General features: G+C 43.9%; 1 protein-coding gene across 3 annotated transcripts in view; it reads right to left on the bottom strand.

Annotated features, from left to right (window-relative positions):
- The window catches only part of PAG1 (phosphoprotein membrane anchor with glycosphingolipid microdomains 1), a 117052-nt gene that overhangs the window by 83388 nt on the left and 12608 nt on the right, over positions 1-21056 (bottom strand). The window contains exon 2 of one of the 3 annotated variants that reach the window (XM_054193220.1): positions 5511-5570. The exons of 1 other annotated variant lie outside the window; for it this stretch is intronic. The gene's annotated coding sequence lies outside the window, so the exon portion shown is untranslated. Of the gene's footprint in view, positions 1-5510; positions 5943-21056 lie in introns of those variants that run through there. One more of the 3 variants, XM_054193221.1, reaches the window with a different exon arrangement.

The raw sequence follows: 21056 nt of genomic DNA, 5'->3' as shown, positions 1-21056 counted from the left end.
TGGGCTTGGCTAGCTGCCTTCTCTGCCTATTTCCACCTTGCCTCAGATAATTGGAATAACGATGAATGAAAATTTAGGCCTGCAGTTTTAATAGTAACTATTTGTTATTTAAATTTCCTTTTCCACACTGAACGGTTGCAAGAACGTGTGCTCAGAATTAAGAGGCCGCTCTTTAGCATCAGCACATTGATTTCTTGGGGTCCTGGCAAAGCTTTTCACATTGTTTCTGGGCTACAGCTCTACACCCCTCTAACTGCCTGTCAGACATCATTTCTGCTTTATGAATAAATAATATGGTGCCCAGGGGAAACGCTGGCCTAAGACAAAAAAATCAATACGTGTCTAGCACGTGTTATGTAGTTGATCAGCTGAAGTCTGTCTCAAATATGTGGAGTAATTTTAATAACAAAACAAATGCTTTCTAAACTGAGCTTAAAGGAAGGTTATTAAGAAAGCACTACTACTATGTCACTGCATATCCTATTTGAAGAATAATAATATTGTCCTCTTAAAATGTGAACAGATATTCTGATCGCAAAGTATTTGGTGAATACTTCTCTACAAATTTCAAATATTCATGTTACAGAGATACAGTAGCAACTGATTTTCTACTCTGTTCCTCTTGGAGTAGTTTCGGTGCACATCTGCATAGTAAAGCTGTTATTACAACTGCCTTATTTTTCATTTTAAAAAAAATCTTCTTCCAAAATTGCCTTTTTTTCTTTTTTTTTTTTTGCACAAGGCCTGGGATCAAAAATGAAACAAAAGCAGAGTAAATTAATCATTCATGCAGCTCCATAATCACCTTAGTCACTCCTGCACCGTATTTTTGCTGTCAGCGCGGTTTGTGGGTCTGACATCTGCCACTGTAGCCCTGCAGATGCAAACCTGCCACAGGAGTGTTTGAATCGCTCCACTTCTACGAGACGGGTCTACACAAAATGAACTTAACTCCTGTTGCGAGCTGTTTCTTTAATTCCTTTCCATTACATCTGAGAAGGGTGGGTTTTGTTAAACATGCCATAGGGCGAGCAGCATGGGCAAGAATCACTGCTTGCTCGCTTTCTGCGCCTGACTGAAGGTGGACCTGCACAAGTGCAACTCCTACACCTCCTTCCTTCCACCTCCGTGTCCTCCAGCATCAGGAAAGCCTACATTGTGCCAGGCAGCAGCATTCAGCCTCTGCTGATGGTTGGTGCCACCTCCCTTCCCCGCTCACCAAGGCCAAAACCTCACGGATCCTCACCTCCGCAAAACCACCACCATCCCACCACGTTCCTCGCAAACATCGACCTCATGCTAGAAACCCGTGAGGAGGTGGCTGGGTTATTTTGGAACAAGGGACAAGCCGCCGGTGCTCGCTGCCAGCAGCCCTCACAACAGCCACAGGCGTCCAGGATCAGCAGCGCGGCCACGCAAACAGCAAAGGAGGAAGAAAACGAAGAGGTAAAGGCAAGACGGTGAGCTGCAAGTCAGGCCCACGAATGACCTCCGAGATCCCCGACTCCGAGCCGCCAACATCCAGCCCAGGGACACTGCTCTCAAAGGGCTTTTTTTTGCCCCCCTCCCCCCCCCCCCCCCCGCTGCTGTTACGCAGACCTTTTAGTGCAGATCCTCCCCTTGGGAGCATGCTGACAAGGTGGCTCCTCCTGTTACGTTCAGTGTAATGAAAAGCACAAACTTCATGTATTTATGACCCTTTCAGACTGAGGAGCTGCAGCTGAGTGCCCTTGCCCGAGGGTGCTCACTCCTGCAGGAGAGCCGGCCATCTGGAAGGGCAAGCGAAAGACAGCAGAGGGAAAACCTGACGTCTCGGGGAAGGAAACCTACAGACGTGCAGAAGCTACCACCGACAGCAGTGGAGATAAGAGATGTCTTCAGGCGTACACTAGCCAACATGGTGGAGCCCATTAGCGTCAACACAGATAGAAAATGCTTTTATCGACTCAAAGAAAGTGAAATGCTAAAGACAAGGAGAGGGGGCTTTCCAGAAAAACAAGAAACAAAACCCCATGCAACAAAAAAAAAAAAACCCAACCAACCCACCCCCAAACCCACACAAGCAAAAAGGAGAAGGCTCAGGCTTGTATGGTTCTGTATTTATGCTGAATATACTCCTCCTCCTAGGCAGGAGACTGTCTGCCGGCGAAGGTTATTAAGGAAACAGGTAGGATGGAAATTGAAAGCAGAGCAGCTCTCCCTCAGTAACTCCCCACATAGGCAAGCTGTTAATTTTAAGCACCAAACCACATGATCCATGTGCCCCCACAGCTCCGAGAGAAGCACCTCCTCACCTCTTCTCAATACCTTTCCAGCAGCCAGTATGTCCAGGCTGCTGACGGTGCTGCCCCGTTCTTGGTGAGCACCCAGATGCCAGCAAGCCCTCTCCTACCAGCACCTGGCTCATCGGCTCGCACCCTTTCGTTCTGCCACATGCCTTGTACCCCCACCATGCCAACACCAGGCCAGACAACCCAGAGCAAGGACACAGGGAACATGGCAGACCACTGAGATGCCCAGACACCACGCCAGACAACCCAGAGCAGAGACACAGGGAACATGGTGGACCACTGCGAAGCCCAGCCACGACCACCATACGTGTCACACCAGGCCTGCGTGTCCTGCAGAAGACGCAGGTTTGCAGGGGAGAGCCTGCAAACACCTCAGCCATCGTCTTACAGAGACCCACACAAGAGACCCTGGCCCTGCACTTCACCCCTCACAGGTCCCTGGCCCCACAACACCTACCACAGGAAACCGCCTTCCTCCACATGTAACAAAGCGACTGCACAAACAGGTATTTCTGCTAACCCTTGGGGGACAGGAACACTTCACCTTGGACACTTCACCAACGAGTACTTGACCCACGCTTTCTTACGCATTTTATGCTATTTAATCGAATAATTATGCTTCCTAAAACTGAGACTGGCCTTAACCTTTTGCCCTTGATGTGCCAGAGCCATACCAACCGCAGGGGAGGAAGCCCTCAGTGAAATACCCAGACCATTGTATTCATGCAGCACCTGGAGATGTGGTTCCACACTGAGAGACCCTCGGCAGCCTGGCTGGCTGAAAGAAGTCCTCAGTCCACCCACCTCCATTGTCACTGGCCACACTTGCCTTCCCCACCTCCATCTGAAAGTATTTCTTTCAGCCACTCTCTGAACCAGAGCTGTAAGGTGATCCACGGGGAGCTTGGTCATTTTTTAACATGGTTAAAAATCCCACCCTGCCAGGCTAAAGTCTATTTACTACTATTTCTCCTCCACAAAGGCTGGTTGAAAGCATCCTGTCTTCACCTTCCAGCCTCACTCAAGGCCAAATAACTGTTTCTGGGTTGTACCATAAATGGGATCAGAGAAGTAAATCCAGATTTTTAAAAGACCCTAAAAACCCCCATAAAACCATCTTTTTTTTTTGTTTTCCTTTTTTTTTTTTTCTTTTTTTTTCCCTTTTTTTTTTTTCCAGCTCTGAGATTCCCAACTTTTTTGAACTGGAAGGAAAATTCACTGGACCTTCAGCTGTACTCAGCACCGTGTGGCTGCCTAATGCTGATGGAGGATTACATGGCATGATAAGCAGTTCATAAATTCTGATTTCCTGTGCAAGAATTCACATTATCCAGGTCCTTTAAACATGCAGCAGAGTCATCAACACACTCTTATTGCAAACAAAATTTCCAAAATGATGAGCTATTCAACAAGGAAGAGAGTGAAAAAACTCTCACCTTTCAGAGGTGTTTCATTTCCAGATCTGAGTATCTCTTACAGAGAATGAGAGTTCAGAACTAAACCGCTTCATCTTTGACAGATTTAAAGACAACTATCATAATCCTCTGGTTTCCACAAGGTAAGACTTCATAAGCATGTGTGGTATTAAATTGATTTTACATTAATTCTATCTTTAAAGGGTCTGGTAAAGCTTATTGATTTCTAGATTCATTTTAAAGATAAATACTACCAAGAAGCAATGTTTCCATCAATCATATGTCAGTTATATTTATGCACTTCTCATGGGCTCAAGATTTGGGCTTGAAGTATCTCTTGTACTATGTACAGATACCAAAAAGAGACTGAGAGAGGGACTTGGAGTATATTCACACAAACTGGTACAACCAGTCACTGTAGTTTAGGAGGTAACTGGTCAGACGAGTTATGGTAACTGAGTATGTTACCAGAGGTGTGCTCTCAGCTTCTGCAAAAGCAAAGTTAAACCAGTAAGCTTGTCTGAGCAAACCAACTTTCCTTTAGGAAAAACTAGGAACATGGACCAGGTCAGCTAGTACAATGTGGTGACCTTCGAGCTTCTTCACTTGTCTTAGCAACACATCGTATGTAAAGATGGTATGCATTCGCGAAGTACTGATTCCATAGAAAGTTTCAAAGCTTTATCTGCGCTAAGGAAGGGGCTTGGAATCTTCCCAGTATTTCTCAACTCAGCCACAAATTGAGTGCATTACATACAACCAAATCCGGTCCAGTACCATATCATCACTTATTAGAAACAGCCACCCAGCAAGGGCTGGGATCCTTGGAACAGAAAAGAACTGCAGTGTTTGAAAATTCACATCTGCCAGGTGTTGGGAGATGTTAATTATTTAAGTGGCAACTCAATATAAACTTGATGTTCCTCAAATCTCTTCAGACCGAAATGAATGCAAGCAGTACCAGCCTACGTACTGAAGACTGGATCTCACCGGTCTCCATGCAGAGGTACCCGATACGACTTGCAGTCTGCATGCCTGGACTAACTTCCTAACCACAGTATGCTTTCCCGTACCCTCCGCAGTGGGATAGCTTTGTAATTTGAACGTGAAATATGAACCACCAGCTGTCTGTTTTGTTATTTATTTTCTGTCCATACCAATGGAGACCTCATTCGCTATGCTTTCAAAACAGGCTTTGAAACAAGCAAATGCGATGTATAGATCTGCAGCATCTACAGAAATTGCAAGAGCGGAACCGTCTTTTAAGAACTTGGCAAAGTGAGCAAAGACAGCAATTTCCAGTGAGGCAGTCATTGCTCTGCTTGACCAAAACAGACCCACCGACCAAAATTCCCATCAAGGAAGCCTGTGCCAGCGCTGCAGAGCAGAGCACGTGGTGCCTCTCACACAGCTCCAGGAAGACAACCAGCTAGAAGACTGGGATGCTGATGGGTAAGGAAAGGCTTTCTGAATGACCACACACAAACCCATATTCGGCTGACTTCACCTTTCAGCTGGCACTGGTACTGCTGCTTTTTAGGACATGAGAACAACAACTGCATTTTCAAAATTTATCACGTCTTTATTTTAGACACATACACACACACAGAGGCACCTCACACAGTACATCATGGATCATGAAGCTGTAAACAACAGCTTCTGTAAAAGCTACTTGTAACACTACTGCTACCCAGTTTAATTGCTTAGCACTGGCATTTTCATAAATTACAGGGGTCTTCACAAAACTGAACTAAAGCCAAGCTGACCACAACAGGAAACAAAAAGCAGTTGCATAAATAATTACCTTGGAGTCTCTGGAGAGACTGATGTTCAAGTGATATACAGTATTGACAAACGTTTCCTCCTAGGAAAAAAAAAAAAAAAAAAAAGAAAGAAGAATTCACAATTCTGAATTCAATGATGCCACACTATGAGAATATAACAGACAATATACATTATCTAGTGTTTCTTCAAATTTAAAATCATATCCAGAGAAAAGTACTTCAGAAAAAGGTTTCCTTCCTGTATTTAAAAGACTTGAGAGTAACTAATACCGTTTTTAAACGTCTTTCTATTATTTTTGTCTGTTTACTATCTTCTGACTTTCAAAGATCTGATAAAGAAGTTAGGCTGAGAATTAGGGCATTTTTATTCTCAACCTATGTAATGTTGCCATAATATGGATTTCATAGATCAAATCAGAATTAAAGGCTCCTGTATGTTAAGTTAGGGTACTTTATACCCGTGCAGTGACAGTAGCTTTAGAGAGATTTCTGCAACTGCTCAAGTTTTATGAGCCGAAACTCATTGTTACTTAGTAATTGTATTGGTTTGGTATCTAAAGAAAGAGCATCCAAGTCAGCGATGAGAGAGAGAGGTAACGAGGTTGCAAACTTTCCGTTAGCACCAGCCTTCCAACATATACTTTTGGTTATGGGATAACGAAGTGGCCATGTGATTGCAATCAATCCTGCAATGCCTACATAATAAAAATGTTGAATTTCTCAGACTGACTTTTTTTTTTTTAAGATTGCCCAAGTGAAAAATTAAACTAACTTGGTTTGTAAATTGACTTAGCTAGGACAAAGTACTTTCCTTTACCTGAATGTTTATTTCAGATTTAGAGGGTCTTACATCATTAACTTTGTAGGGAACAGGCCTCCTATACTATTGTAAGACTAGTTTAAACCAAAGTTAGAGCATATCTACAGAAAATGGTTGCAAGAACTTATTTAAAGGACTTTCCAAATTAATTTAGTTAAAATTACTGTCCAACTTGTCAAATAAATTAGGCTGTACACTGCTAACCAGTAAAATTAGGAAACCTAATTACTGCCAAAGTAAGCAGAAATAGATATAAAATATGGTAATTCTGAAGGAATATGCCATTTCTTCTACACCATTAATTTTCAGAAGAGACTCAAGTCTCTAAAGCAGCTTAAGAAATCAGGAATACTGTCAGGCTATCTGCCGGCTCAGACCACAGAAGGATATACTGATTCAATTACTTTCTTTTGACATAAACCGAAATTAAAATCGGTATAAGCGCATATTACAACTCAAACTTTTTGCACAAAGACAGAAATAATTTCTTTTTTGTAAGCATTAACCAGTTGCTTTGCTCATTCACACACACCCCCCCCCCCTCCTCCCTTACTGGTGTAGTCTACTAAAAATAAAGCAGTGCAAGCTCCTGGAGAACTGTTGCTTAGCTACATTCTCAATTATCACAATGCTGGCCTTACTCATTCAGTGTCAAGGTCAAAGCAATTGTTTCTTTACTTTAATGATGAAGTATCCTGTTTATAAAAATCTTATCTGTTTCCTACTTGGTAAAATATTGCAGATTTCAGTCAATCATTGCTGGCTAGTCCTCCAGAGAGAAAGTGTGAGAACATAACCGGTAGTGTTAATTTTCGCCCTTAACGGAGAGCTCTTTTCACAACTCCACCCAGAATGCCAATTGCTTCACACTGACACACAGGCAACCAATTATACCAACATTTCTTGCCTTCTTTGCTGCAGCCAGGCAAGTGTAGCAGAAATGCATTAGTTGTATATTTATTTTTATTCTTATTCTTCCCCCCATCCAATGAAACGCATAAGTAAAGTGGCATTTTTGAATTACCGTGCACCTCTAGGCCAGCGTTGTGGGAAAGCTAAAGCCGAGAAGGAATTTCCCCATCAGTTCTAAAACGCAAGAACTTTTTGGTTCCTTTTTGCCTTTGAGGGCAGGTGTTCGGCTGCAAAGACCGCGATTCTCCCCAGGCTAGTCCGGGCTGCTGAATATTTCATAGCCCTTGAGAAATGCAGCTGTAATCAACTTGCAAATAATGAAATGGGCAGTGATAATAGAGCAGAGGTAAAGTGCACCATTAGAAAGCACCAGTGCTTTGGCTGCTGCTGCAGTCTTGCTATAACAATTTATCCAGTTATTTGATAAAATAATAATGCTATCAACTATGAAATCAAAATTAATGCTATGCCAAAAAAAAATCAGAAAGTGTCTCAGGTGGCCAACATGAATAGCAAAGAGAAAAAATCAGAAAGAGTGCCAAAGGAATCACATTCAAGACTGAAACTCCATTAAATGTGTTAATCACATGCCAATTACTAACAGCCATGATAGGGTATTAATAGAAAACTAAGTTTACAAAAGTTACTTAAGGCAGGAAAAGTTTTATAAATATTAAATTAAAACAAAGACAATATTTCAGAAGCAGTAAACATGTTCACTTTATTCAAAGCTTGTAGAGTAACCCAGCTATTCTCCTAACTTCTTTGTAACAGGACCTTGAGGTTTGACATTTGGAACCTCAGATGTTTACAGTGTCCTCTCCGTATTGTTTCGTGCTGGCGAGCACCAAAAGACAGCAAAAACACCAACAGTGAGATTACTATAATGGCATTTCCTGAAGATATGATATGAGCTATGATTAAGAATTTCATGTTGAAAACCAGGATTGAGCAAGAGGTGAAATGAAACAGGCGATGATAGGACAGACAGAAAGACACACTTCCCTGGAAGTGTTCAAGGCCACATTGGATGGGGCTTCGAGCAACCTGGTCTAGTGGGAGGTGTCCCTGCCCATGCCAGAGGGGTTGGAACCAGATGATCTTTCAGGTCCCTTCCAACCCAAAGCATTCTATGGTTCTATGTACCTGTGAACTATGCAGGGAAGCTCCACAGAAAGTAATTCTTCATCTCACTTTAGAAACCCTGCCCAAAACCTGACTATTCCTCATCTGACCCTAGTTTCTGAAGAACAAAGCACTAACTGCTTGTACAAACATAAGTTAATGTGACAGGCGAAGCTGCAGTAGTTATGTGGTAAAAGGGGCAGGTTCATACAAAACGACCCATATGGATAGACAGTGAGACACCCTACCATAAGTATTTCTTATAAACAAAGATGACGTCTACCCATCTTGATGAATTTGGACGGAGGTGTGACTTAGACCACTAACCCTCTATCCTGATCTGCAACGATAAGCATGGATAAACTGGGAAAGGCACAGTCTGCATGTAAGAAAGGGCTCAAATGACTTTCTCCTAACCTCCTCCAGAGCAAGGCGAGTGGTGACCGAGGCAAATGTGCTCTCAGATGCGCGGCGGCTTTTGTTAATCTCATGATCTTCTGTGTTTCATTAGCACAGGTGAATTCCACTGCACAGCCAATGTCTAGGCTGTAAAATATTAGTTCAGTTGGAAAGGACCTACAACAATCATCTAGTCCAACTGCCTGACCACTTCAGGGTTGACCCCAAGTTAAAACATGTTATTAAGGGCATTGTCCAAATGTCTTAATCACTGACAAGCTTGGGGCATCAATCACCTCTCTAGGAAGCCTGTTCCAGTGTTTGACCAACCCCTCTGTAAAGAAATGTAAAGAAATGAGGTCGCCCCTGAGCCTCCTTTTCTCCAAACCAGACAAGCCTAAAGTCCTTAGCCACTCCGGACAGGACATTCCTTTCAGCCTTTTCACCAGCAAACAGCTGGTGAAAACAGCTGTATTTCGAGTGACTCTATGTGATGTGCAACTGTGGGGAAAAGCAGATGAGAAACAAGCACGAGCTAAAGAATACACACATTGCTCCAGTCTCGCCTGTTGGAAACGCAGCAATCCCCCAAAAGTGCCATGTGGCAGGTGGATCCTCCTCCTATGGACTAGAACATGCTCCAGTGCAGAAAAGGGTAGAGACTGTCTACCCTGGCCCACATTTCCCCAGACTCCAGAGGAAACCTCGCTGAACCACGATGTCCATGGCTGCATGGTCCTTTCTTGTTCTCCCTCCGAGCGAGGACTGGCACGCGTAGCTGCTTTCTGATGGTTACACAACAGGTACCATGCCAAAGGAGTAGGTAATTCACAGAAGGCTGATGTTGGCTCCACTAGTTAACTTCTCATACTCACAAGAATAAGCCGAATCTTATTCCTAGAAATTAAAGGAAGGTCTGGATGTAGGACTGCTGGTAGATTCACATGCAACGCTGCATGTTGCAAAAGGAAGTCTTGACAGAAATGTGAGGTTGCTCAATGGGATACTGCAAACGTGTGCAAGCACAAAGCCAACAGTAGGGGAAATAAAAATTGCTATGCTCTTTGAAAAAGGACCTCTACATTCAGGGATGACTTCAGGTAATGTCAGCCTAATCATCTTTTACATGTTTCAAAAAGTAGTTCATAACAACTCCAAGAATCCAAGCAGATTGTAAAAGAAATATTAATGAAGTTGATAAACACATCCTTTTCCTTTGATCCCTTTGTACTTGCTATGTTCTCTACACGGATACTCTGTATTTTCATTTCTCTCCTCACCAGCAACAGATACAGAAGGTGGATAGGTTTAATATTGCCAAAGAAAATCTGGTGTACACATGTTCAGTGCAGCAGGGGGAAATCATCTCTCTCTAACATCCCAGAAACATCACCTGTCACTCTGAAAGAAAGTGGTGTCTCAGGGTGATACTGCACTGGAGTAATTCCCATGCTTTGATAATCAAAGGACTCCTCCTAGTGTTATCTTCCATCTGCTGGAGAAGAGATCACACAGATAGACCTTCCAGCCAGATGGAGTCACCAAAAATTCTCTTCATCTATCAGAAAGCTCAAACATAACTGAGATGCACTCATTCATATTCTCCTACTCTCCCTCCTGCAAATACCTAAAGATAAATTACTCAGTCAAACTCAGATTTAGACTTTAAATGTCACATGCAAATCTTAGGCAGCTCATTTTTCTTTTCACTTTTTTTCCCCCGGCATGAAAGAATTATTCTTATTAACTCACTGGGGATCATGTCTTCCTTTTACGATCTCAGAAAAAGTACAACATGACAGATAGACAGACCTTGTACAATCCAAGGTTGACGGAGTTTATCCATTAAAAATCCAAAAATCAATTTCAACATTGTGAATGCTGAATTGTGATTTTTTTTTTCAGTATTGCCAACCCTCTTCTGGATATCAGCATCCCGGTCTGACCCTTCTATAAAATGGGACGGCTACGGTGATACAGGCTCCTGTAATTTGTGAGGTTTCTTTTATTTTTTGTTATTTACATATATAGAACTAGTCTTGGAGCAAGGATGATTAGGAGATATATATATATTAAATAAATAAATAAATAAATATTTATATGTACACCCACACATGCAGTCCTACCATCAAGGGACTCCCAAACAATGTCCAACTCCAAAGTGGGGCGCTCACTCCCCAACTGACTCTTACAAGCCACCAAGGCCGGCAGCAGTTCACTGCTCACGCATCCTCCTCCTCGGGCAACTGACTCTGCTGGGAGCTTTGTAAAATTTGCAGAATCACATTTAATCATCCCAAGACTACATATTTGCCAACACATTGAGAAAAAGGATTTGGAGGACTGTAATGGCATTTCCTGATGGTAAGTACCAGAGGTGAGGCCGGCAGCAGTGCTGCTTATTACAGCTGTCTGGCACATCCCCCTTTCCAGAGCCACTTTCAACTGTTTAAAAAATGCAGCCTCTTGCTAAATGTCATTTTGGGTATCTATCTCCATTAAAACGATGCACACGTTGCTGAAAATAAAGCCAAAGAAAAGTACGTTTCACTGCCCAAGTTAAAAGGTCTTGGCATCCTTTTTCTTTGAGAAGCTCTAGTATCTCTACTCTTTGAAGCAGGGACTTGCCACGATCTAGGAAAAAACTTCATGTCTGAGAGATGCTTTTTACTGCCTTCTGAAATGGGAAAGGCGTAATCCTATGAAAAGGGGAACAAAAGTAAGGAAACAGAAGAGTAAGAAAGAGAGGAAAACTGGGACTGAGAGATAGGTGGGGAAGATGATGGATGAGCACAGGCAAGGAAATTTGGCTGGCAAGTCAGAGAGAAAAGCAGGGTGAAGGAGGGCCAGAGAGTAGTGAGGAAGGAGGGTGACAGAGTCAGTGGCTCTAAGCAAAAGCTAAGGAGGAAAAAAAAAGGGTGAAAATGGAGAGTGAGATCAGGCACTATTTAGATGAGAACAGGGTGATCTGAGATCCATCCAACATGCAGCTGGTGTAAAGGGAGAGCAGCGGTGGCTTGGCAGAGAGAGGAGTTCACAGCACTGAGACTGCAGTAACAGAGACCCAAGAGTTGCATGGGACGCTGGCAACAATGGGGCGTCAAGTGAAAGGAAAGAAATGTATGTCCATTCGGGCAAAAAGAGAAAATGGACAGATTGCTAGATAGGAAGAGTGGCTGTGGAGGGAAATATATCTAGGAGAGCTGTAAAAGTGAGGAAAAGAAGCAAGAAAAAGCTTAAGAAAAGACAAACAACGTAGGAGAAGGAAGAAACGGGTCTAGTCAAAAGGAGAAGGCCAAAAGCAACCATCTTTTGGCAGAACTATGCAGAAGAGTCTGTACCACTAAAGCATACTCTCCTCCAGAGCCAAGTCCATGAAGGAGTGCAGGTATATAGCCACAATAAAAGATACACTTTGTGAACAATTGAGCCAGAACATATCTTTTGCTTTACCTCATTTCTCAGCTTTGCTGGCACCAATAGCGCAAGACAGGAGAGAGATAAAATGGACTGATACTACAGTATAGTTTTTCCAAACTATAAAACGATAATGCTCTGTACCTGCTAAGGATACTATACCAATTCACACGAGCTGTGGATTTTGTTCAAAATGTCTTTCTTAGACATGCCAGTGGCTCAAGGGTCTGCCACAGGGAGTCCATACTCCTGGTGGAAAATCAGACAAGCCTGCCCTGTAATCTCTCCCACCCAGTGTCTGCCGGCGGCCGCGAGGAGTCAGCTACAGCTCTGCAGGGTGTTGATGCCTCCCATCCTTGCACTGCCTCCAGCATGGCTAGTCCTCAACAGGTATAACCATGGGGGTAGAATAAATGACCCTCAGGTTCTGCTGCACGAGACTGGGACAAGGCTGGCAAACTGCGTGAGAGGCAAGCAAGATGGGTGACCAGATCTTTTTGGTGCTTGTGGTGGAAGGAGAAAAAAAAAACACCCACTGAAGTAAACAAAGGTCCGAAAACAGCCAGAAATACTCAGGCGTTCTTGTCACTACAGCCCACCCAGATTTCCAGGGGCTGCCAAGCAAAGCAGGGATGTGGGGGGCTCCCCTTGAACCCCACAGCCAGCTGCTGTTCCTGCAGAAACCATGCCGCAAGGGACAGAGAGAGAGACAAGAAGACGGGGGACACTAATCATAGAATCATAGAATGGTTCGGGTTGGAAGGGACCGTAAAGATCACCTAGTTCTAACCCCCCCTGCCATGGGCAGGGACACCTCCCACTAGACCAGGCTGCTCAAAGCCCCATCCAGCCTGGCCTTGAACACCTTCAGGGATGGGGCATCAACAAGTTCCCTGGGCAACCTGTTCCAGTGCCTCATCACCCTCACAGTAAAGAATTTCTTCCTGATATCCAATCTAAATCTACCCTCTTTCAGTTTGAAACCATTATCCCTCGTCCTATCATTACACTCCCTGATAAAGAGTCCCTCCCCATCCTTCCCGTAGGCCCCCGTCAGGTACTGGAAGGCTGCTATAAGGTCTCCTCAGAGCCTTCTCTTCTCCAGGCTGAACAACCCCAAGTCTCTGCTGAGTCCACTAGTCTAAGCATGCCCTTAATTATTTCCATGGTAACTGGTAGGTACACAACCACCCCTCTTATGCTGTACACTCTTTGTGTATTTTAATTCATGGAACTGGTGTGCAGAGCCCAGGAAAAATGACTGTGAGATTTATTTCTTTATTGAAAAAGCTGCAGAAGTACTGCTGCTGCTAGAGTTATAGATGCATGAGGGTAAAATACTGCGTTGAAAACCTTTCCCATGACCCAGTACGGAAGTAGTTTTTAAAGTAACTCAGCAATACACTTAGATGTCAACAGCAGCCTCTTAGCTTCTGGAGAAAGTATGTGTGGGAGACTTCACCGCTGCCTGACGTGGGCATTCCAATAAAGTCTAATTTCATATAATTGGCTAGAGCAAGTTCAAGGGAAGGTCTAGGATGGTGGGGAGATAGGAAAGGCAAGAGAATAAGCAGCAGTCACCCAAAACCATAAAACACGATTTCCTGGTATTCCACCTACCCATGATCTGGGGGTTCTGTGCCCAAAGCACCCTTAAAGCCTCAGGCAATGTTTTTAGCTAAAGAAGTCCAACTGTTACAGATTCTAAAACTTATGATACAAGAAGATATCCAGAAAGAGTTTACTATATGGACCTTGAAAGAAGTGCAGTAGAACTTGAGCCTCAGCTCTTACTCAGAACACTGAACAGTATAACATACACACTATTAATAGCAATATCTCATTTATGAATTTTCAGAATAAATCAAACAGAATAAGCTTATAAAAGCTTTCTCCCATAATTTCCCCACGTCCTGCAGCGTACCCTCCAACAACGTGTGATTTGGTTCACAGCTCTTGAGCCAAAGAGGTGAGGTTACTGTCTTCTATCTACAGGGACCTTTCTGTAGCAGTATCCCAGTAAATTCACACCACTCCTTGCCTTGGGGCTGCACTGCTTACTTCCGAAACAAAGAAACTGATTTCAAAAGCTCTGCTAATTTTAGGAGTGCTTTATATTAACTAGGAATTAGATGATTTCCTGCAGATTCAGGAATATTGTTGCTACAGCTTCTACCACTTTTTGCTTTTTTTCCTTCTTCATCCTCAGGCTGCTCCTTTGCCTACACTGTCCCAACGTAACGGTAGCAAGTATGAAAGACTAAGGGTCTCCACGTTCCTCTGTAGTAATCCCCCATACTGACTGCATTTTAGAAGAAAATAAATACTGGAAAGAACTCTCTTCACCACAGAGGGATTCGTGGGCTGCAAATTATTCCTTTAAAAGTGAGATACAGCAAGATGCAACTAATAAAATGGCTAGTGGCACAACAGGCGAAGTGCTCTCTTCCCCATTAGTCTAGGCCCAACTGCAAGGCACCAAGGGCACGCGACATATTTAAGAATATTACCCAGACACAGTTCTCTCCACTTTCCTCCTAATGGCCCAGCACAGACCAGCGCTAAGTTGCCTGTGGAACAGAGAGCACAGCAGATGATCATCGCACGCTACGATCTTATCAAACTCGCCTTTAATCAGGCAGCACAGTTCAGAGCCAGTTCAAGAAAAAGGCGCCTCGCTAAGAAAATACCCTGCATCTCAGCTACACAGAGCTTGCTTCAGGAAATCTGCAGACGAAGCTTGAAAAATGTACCAATTTAAAAGGAGCAAAATTGGACAGGAAGAGCATATACCTTTTATACGAAAATGATTCATGAGACACCCCTACAAAGTGTCAGACAACAGCAAAGCAGTTCATCTACTATTGATAACCCAGCATTCCCAAGCCATCAATAGCCGTTTGAGTACTCCTGAGGTAAATTTAGCTTCATCTTCATTATTTTCTGTATTGAAAGACCGGGGACAAATTCATGGATGTTTACGCAATGGCAAGAGAGCACGGTATTGTAGGTTTTATTACACTACCAAAGCAGAATCTCGTTCAGACACTGCTAGTGTATAATTTCTGTCTCTCTACAAGCTGGAAGGCAATCATTAGCATGTTGGATCTGGCAAGTTCATATTATCTATCTGGTAATTATAGAAAGATGGAGAAGCCTTCAAAAAAATACCCTCCAAGTTCTGCATTTACTACACACCTGATCAAAATACTATCACCATTACCTAAATTAGCAGATCTTTCCTATAAACCGTTAGTCAGGACACACTAACATTCGTATAAAAAGCATTAAATAATTATTAGAGGCCATACCAGCTATATTTTATCTTCCCTTCCAACTTCAAAAATATAAAACTATGCAACGACACCCTGAATGCAGGAAAACATTTTATTGACGGTGATGACAAGCTAGGCTACATGGCAGTCTGTTGGGCGTTACTAGCCCAAATGAACACATTATAATACAGCTTTAGTTTTTCAAAATATGTATACCATTAGTCAATGCTATTCATACTGCGGCAGCACCAACGTGCTATATACACACCAAAAGATAATCCCATCCTCCAGAGGCTGCTGTAGCAAAGGACAGAAAAATGAGAGACAAGGGAATGGGTTAGGGCATACATATGCATACGTATACAAAGTAATTGGGATGGCTGGCCTGTGTCTCATTACCTCATTTATTCATGCTTCAGGTAAAAGGGAGACAAGGAGGTGCCAGGAAGATCAGAGAAGCCGGGACAAGATGGCTACAAAAGGAGATGGAAGAATAGAAAGAGAAGTCAAACAGAGCACTGAAAGTGAGCCCAGGGAGGAGAGACCATGAATGAAGACGTTCAGCCAAAACCAGTGACTGGTGGTAAAAAAAACCTACTCCATGTTGTATAAATGCAAGGCTAAGACTGCTGGGAGCGGAGAGCGGCAGGAAAGACCTGTGAGGTGCTTTGGTTGCTCCGTTCTCGGGCAGGGGCTTCACAGCCCCCGGCATCTCACAGACCCCCGGCAGGCCTCGCGTCAGAGCCTGAATGACACCAACTCAAGCGGCAGGGCTCCTTATCTCTCTGGCTTACACACCTTTTTAATTACGCCGGTTGTGCGGGCCCTGGGCGGGTTGTCCCTCGGGGGGGACACCCGGCTGCCTGGCTCAGGGCCAGCGCAGATAGCCGGGGTGTCCCCGGGGAGCCCCCTTCAGCACCACCGACCCCCATCCCCACCCTTGCATGTTGTTTTTTCTCAGGAAGCCTTGAGGATAAAGTAAGGCTACCAAGACTGCAATAAAAGCACGTCAGTGCGTGCATCCTGCTCCCCGCTAATTCCCAAAACTACAGCAACAAACAAATAGATTCAATTACCGAGGCAGGCGATAGCCCAATTCAAGGGGATTGGTACATATGTTATAACAAGATGCTGGAGCCGCAGCCCCATCGCATTTACATGAAGAAATCATTTTATGCAAATCTCTTCTCCACGAGTGAAGGCCGTACAGGAGAGAAGAAACAGCGCTGTACGGAGATTCACGATGCATGGCAGATGGGCAATTTAAGGTAAATCATACAGTTCGGTTATACAAGACATATAACCTGGGGAGAAAGTGTGTAGCTTCAAAGTCATAAATTATTTATAAATAATACAGCCTTCTCATGAAATATCCAAAAGGCCAAGCACCCATTTCTCCCGTTATTTTTCTCCACTTTCACAGATCAGAGGGAAGCGGAAGATGAATATCTTATCAAGAATGAGCTAGTTTTGGGGGAGGATGGACTTAAGACGGTGGAGTGAGTTAGGGGCTTGCAGACAGGACAGCAGGAACGGAAGGCAGGAGGACTGCTGTGCCCACCCACCTGGGAGCAAAGCAGCAGAAGCCAAAAGGAGGGAGCTGGAGCGGGCTGAGGAGAGGCAACTGTCCCCCTGGGATCTCAAACCTCCCAGGACTGTCACTGACAGCCTGTGCAAAATCATCACTTGCTTTCCGCCAAAAATTTCTTTTTTTTTTTTTTTTTAAAAGTGAAATCTAGCACTCAGATTCACAAATCACAGCTGTGGCATCCATGTGCATGGTGCGTTTTCTGTCAGCAGCGCTGCCTCTGTACAGCACACGGGGACACCTCTGTATTCAGTTCTCCAGCTTCCTTCAGCACTTCTGTTGTGGTACCTCAGCAGCCTGATGCCTTCTCATTTTCGTTACCCAACACAGCACCAACCCAAATTCTCCAACAATTCAACTCATTTCTCATTTTTGTGATGTCATAGAATCACACAGAATCACAGAATGACAGGGGTTGGAAGGGACCTCTGGAGATCATCTGGTCCAACCCCCCTGCCAGAGCAGGTTCACCAAGAACAGGTTGCACAGGAACGCGTCCAGGCGGGTTTTGAATGTCTCCAGAGAAGGAGACTCCACCACCTCTCTGGGCAGCCTGTGCCAGAGCTCTGCCACTTTGTTAAGTGGCTTGAAAACCTGCCTGAACATCCTGCCTGGTGACCCCGTATGCCCACCAGTGCTCTTACAGGTATCCACCTTTTGATAGATAGATACACAGTTCATCATTTACGTTGCAGACTCTTTGCTCTTCAAAGTCCCTTTCAGATTTTCACGCTCAGTTTGTATTCAATTCAACATAGTCTGGTTGGTTTATTTTTGTCGTAATCATTATGGGCAGATACCCATATGCTCAAGGATATCTTTGTAGTCCAAGTAACTCCTAAAATTTGTGCATTCAGCAGACCACTGCTTCTGCTTGCTTAAATACAGATGCCTTATGTGACTTTTACAATGTGTTTAAGCAGCCTTCCATGCCGAGCCTAAGGATATTAATTTTCACCCTCCTGACTTTCTCCTGTTTTCAACTGGTCTGCCATTCTTCAGGTGTGGGAAAGGTACTTCAGTATCTAAAAATCCCTAAAAGTTAAAAGATAGATACGTACACACGTAATTCAAACCTTTTCTAAAATTCTTCAGAGTCTTGATGTGCATTTTCTTTGCATTACAAATGGTAAGTTTGCCTAAATGCAACCGGAGTGTAATTCTCGAGTTCAGTGCTCATGCCACATGTGCAGTATAAGGCAAATAAAATGTACAACAGAAAAAAAAAAAAAAACCTGATTTGGTTTCTTATTAGCTACAGATACTAGCATCACTGTCTCATATCAATTAGCTGCAATGAAAAGACGGAAATACCAGAATATTTCTCCTCAGTTTTAGGAGTGTCACATTTTTCACATGAGCAAAACTAGAAATAAACATACCTCTTGTTTAATAAAGAGCAAATGTAGCACCGTCACTTTATCCATGCAGTCGTCTCTCTCTGCACCAGGGGTTTGCATGTATAATCCCTCTGAAGCCACAACGGGGTATGAACATGCAAATTCCAAAATGACAAGAAATCTACATTTTCTGTGATCATGGAAATCTTCTCAATAGCTATTGTTCACGTACACTGTGACCTGTCAACCTTTGCAACCTTTTCGTTAACAATGAGGCTTGTTTCTGAACCTTCCTAAATATTTTTTAAAATTAATTAAAATGCCATACGAACTCCCATCCTCCCAAGCATTTTTTGTTCCCACACCACAGACCAAACCAAAGAACAAAATCTCTTTTCTGTAGGAAGGAATATCTCTCTTGGTTAAACTCGTTCCTACCTAAGCCTACAACCACTTCCCAGGTCAGATTTTAAGAGGAAACTTCTGTTTATTTTGCAGCTCTCTAAGGTATTAGCCACTCTACCACACATGCAGCTGTTTCTCTTTTGAAGTCTCTGATATTGCAAGTTTACTCAAATCTTAAACGGTACCTAAGCTCTCGTGCATGCCTTTAATTGGGGAGGACCTGTGTAAAGTCTTGAATTTCACCCTCTCCTAAAATGGGAACACTCCCTCTCCTTTGGGAAAAATCAAACAACTTATGTTAAGACTGCTCCTCTTTCACCTCAAAAAACTTTATCCCTGACCTGGAAAACCTCCTACAGTCTCCAAGGACTGCACCACAGCAACAGTATTTACACTGAGAAAGCAGCATCAGTATATCGAAGATCAGGCTCTTTGTTTATTTTAAAAATCATGAATAGGAAATAAATTTATATGAAAAATGCTTCAGTCTTTATTTTGCAAACAGAGAGTCACGGGATAAAAACAAACGGAACATCAATAGTCAAAGGATAACTCTACTGTTGCTGCCCTATTGGACAAAGATTAAAGCTATGCCTGTAATTAATATAAAATCAGCTTGCAAGCCAAAACAAGAAGGCTAAGGTCACCGATAACAGCTCCACTGCTCCCACGCGCATAAAAAGCAGCATATTTAGAGGGGTTTGTTTCCAGGCAGCTGTTAACTCGCCAGGAGGAGGAAACGCAGTGGCACACCGTACCGTTGTGGTTTACAACAAAAGGCCCCTCTGTAGGCTTGTGTTGATAAAAGCCTCCCGCCTTCAGTCTTGGATATGATACCGCTTAAGGCCTATTAGTACGACAGTGAAACTCAGCACCCGTCTGCTATTCCGTGGAGGCACATGGGACACAACGCTAGCTACCAATGGCTCGGAAACGGAGCTAGTAAGAACCGGGCTTTATAGGAAAGGAAATACTTAGAAAAAAGCAAGAGGCTTGCACAATAAATATTATTTGTCCAATATTTACAGGCTCAAGTCACTGCAAAGAATGAGATTTTTCCTTATTTTTCACATACGTGGCCAGAACAGGGATGAAGTAACTGTTCTTTCGCACACAACCTGCAGGAACAGGAGACAATGACAGATACTGCGTCCCTGCTGTACAATCCAGGGAGCATATAAGAGATTTTTCTGTTTTAAAAACTGGAGGTGAAAAAGTGGGAGTGAACTGAGAAGCAGATGCAAGGTACCAAGAATATGTCGGTACCCTTTTTTCAGTGAGAATGGATAACCTTTCTCAAGTTTTTTAAGAACAAACTAGAGAACTGTTATTTTAGAACAGGCTCTCTTAAAAAAAGCCTGTCTGTAAAGAAGATGGCACAGAGGTGGTTCTACCACCTATCCAGCACCGCTGCTGAAGAGTGCAGTTGGTGCCGTCACAGAATTATAGAGGGGCTGATGTTGGAAGAGACCTCTGGAGGTCATCTGGTCCAACACTCCTGCTCAAGCAAGGCCACCTAGAGCCGGTTGCCCAGGACCATGTCCAGGTGGCTTTTGAATATCTGCTACAAGAGAGACTCCAGAACCTCCCTGGGAAACCTGTGCCAGCGCTCGGTCACCCTCACAGTGAAAAAGTGTTTCCTGATGTTCAGAGGGAACCTCCTGTGTGTGCCCATTGCCCCTTGCCTCCTCAAAAGAGTCTGGCTATATCCTCTTTCCACCCTCCCTTTAGGTATTTCTACACACTGATGAGATTCTCCCTGAGCCCCTTCTTCTCCAGGCCGAACAGTCCCAGCTCTCTCAGCCTCTCCTCATAGGAAAGATGCCCCAGTCCCTCAATCACCTTCTTGGCCCTTTGTGGGACTCCCTCCAGTATGTCCGTCTCTCTCCTGTGCTGGGGATTCCAGAACTGGACCCAGCGCTCCAGGTGTGCCCTCACCAGTGGTGAGCAGAGGGGCAGGATCACCTCCCTCCACCTTCTGGCAATGCTTTGCCTAGTGCAGTCCAGGGTAGCATTCACCTTTGCCACAGGAGCGTACTGCTGGCTCATGTTCGACTTGGTATCCACCAGGACCCCAAGTCCTTTCCTGCGAAGGTGCTTTCCAGCCAGTCAGCCCCCCAGGGGCAGGACTCTGCATTTCCCCTTGCTCATGGTACCCACCACTCACAAGTTCAGATCTGGGATGCGGGATAACTCCTAGTTGCTCTCCGTAGCAGAGCCGAAGGTGACATCCCCTGCACACAGCACTGATCAGCTGGGGCTGGCCACAGGTACAGCTGCCTCGC

This window comes from Rissa tridactyla, chromosome 2, assembly GCF_028500815.1.
Source record: "Rissa tridactyla isolate bRisTri1 chromosome 2, bRisTri1.patW.cur.20221130, whole genome shotgun sequence".
NCBI lineage: Eukaryota > Metazoa > Chordata > Aves > Charadriiformes > Laridae > Rissa > Rissa tridactyla.
Note: the sequence above shows the minus strand (reverse complement) of the source record. Positions and strands in the feature narration are given on the sequence as shown.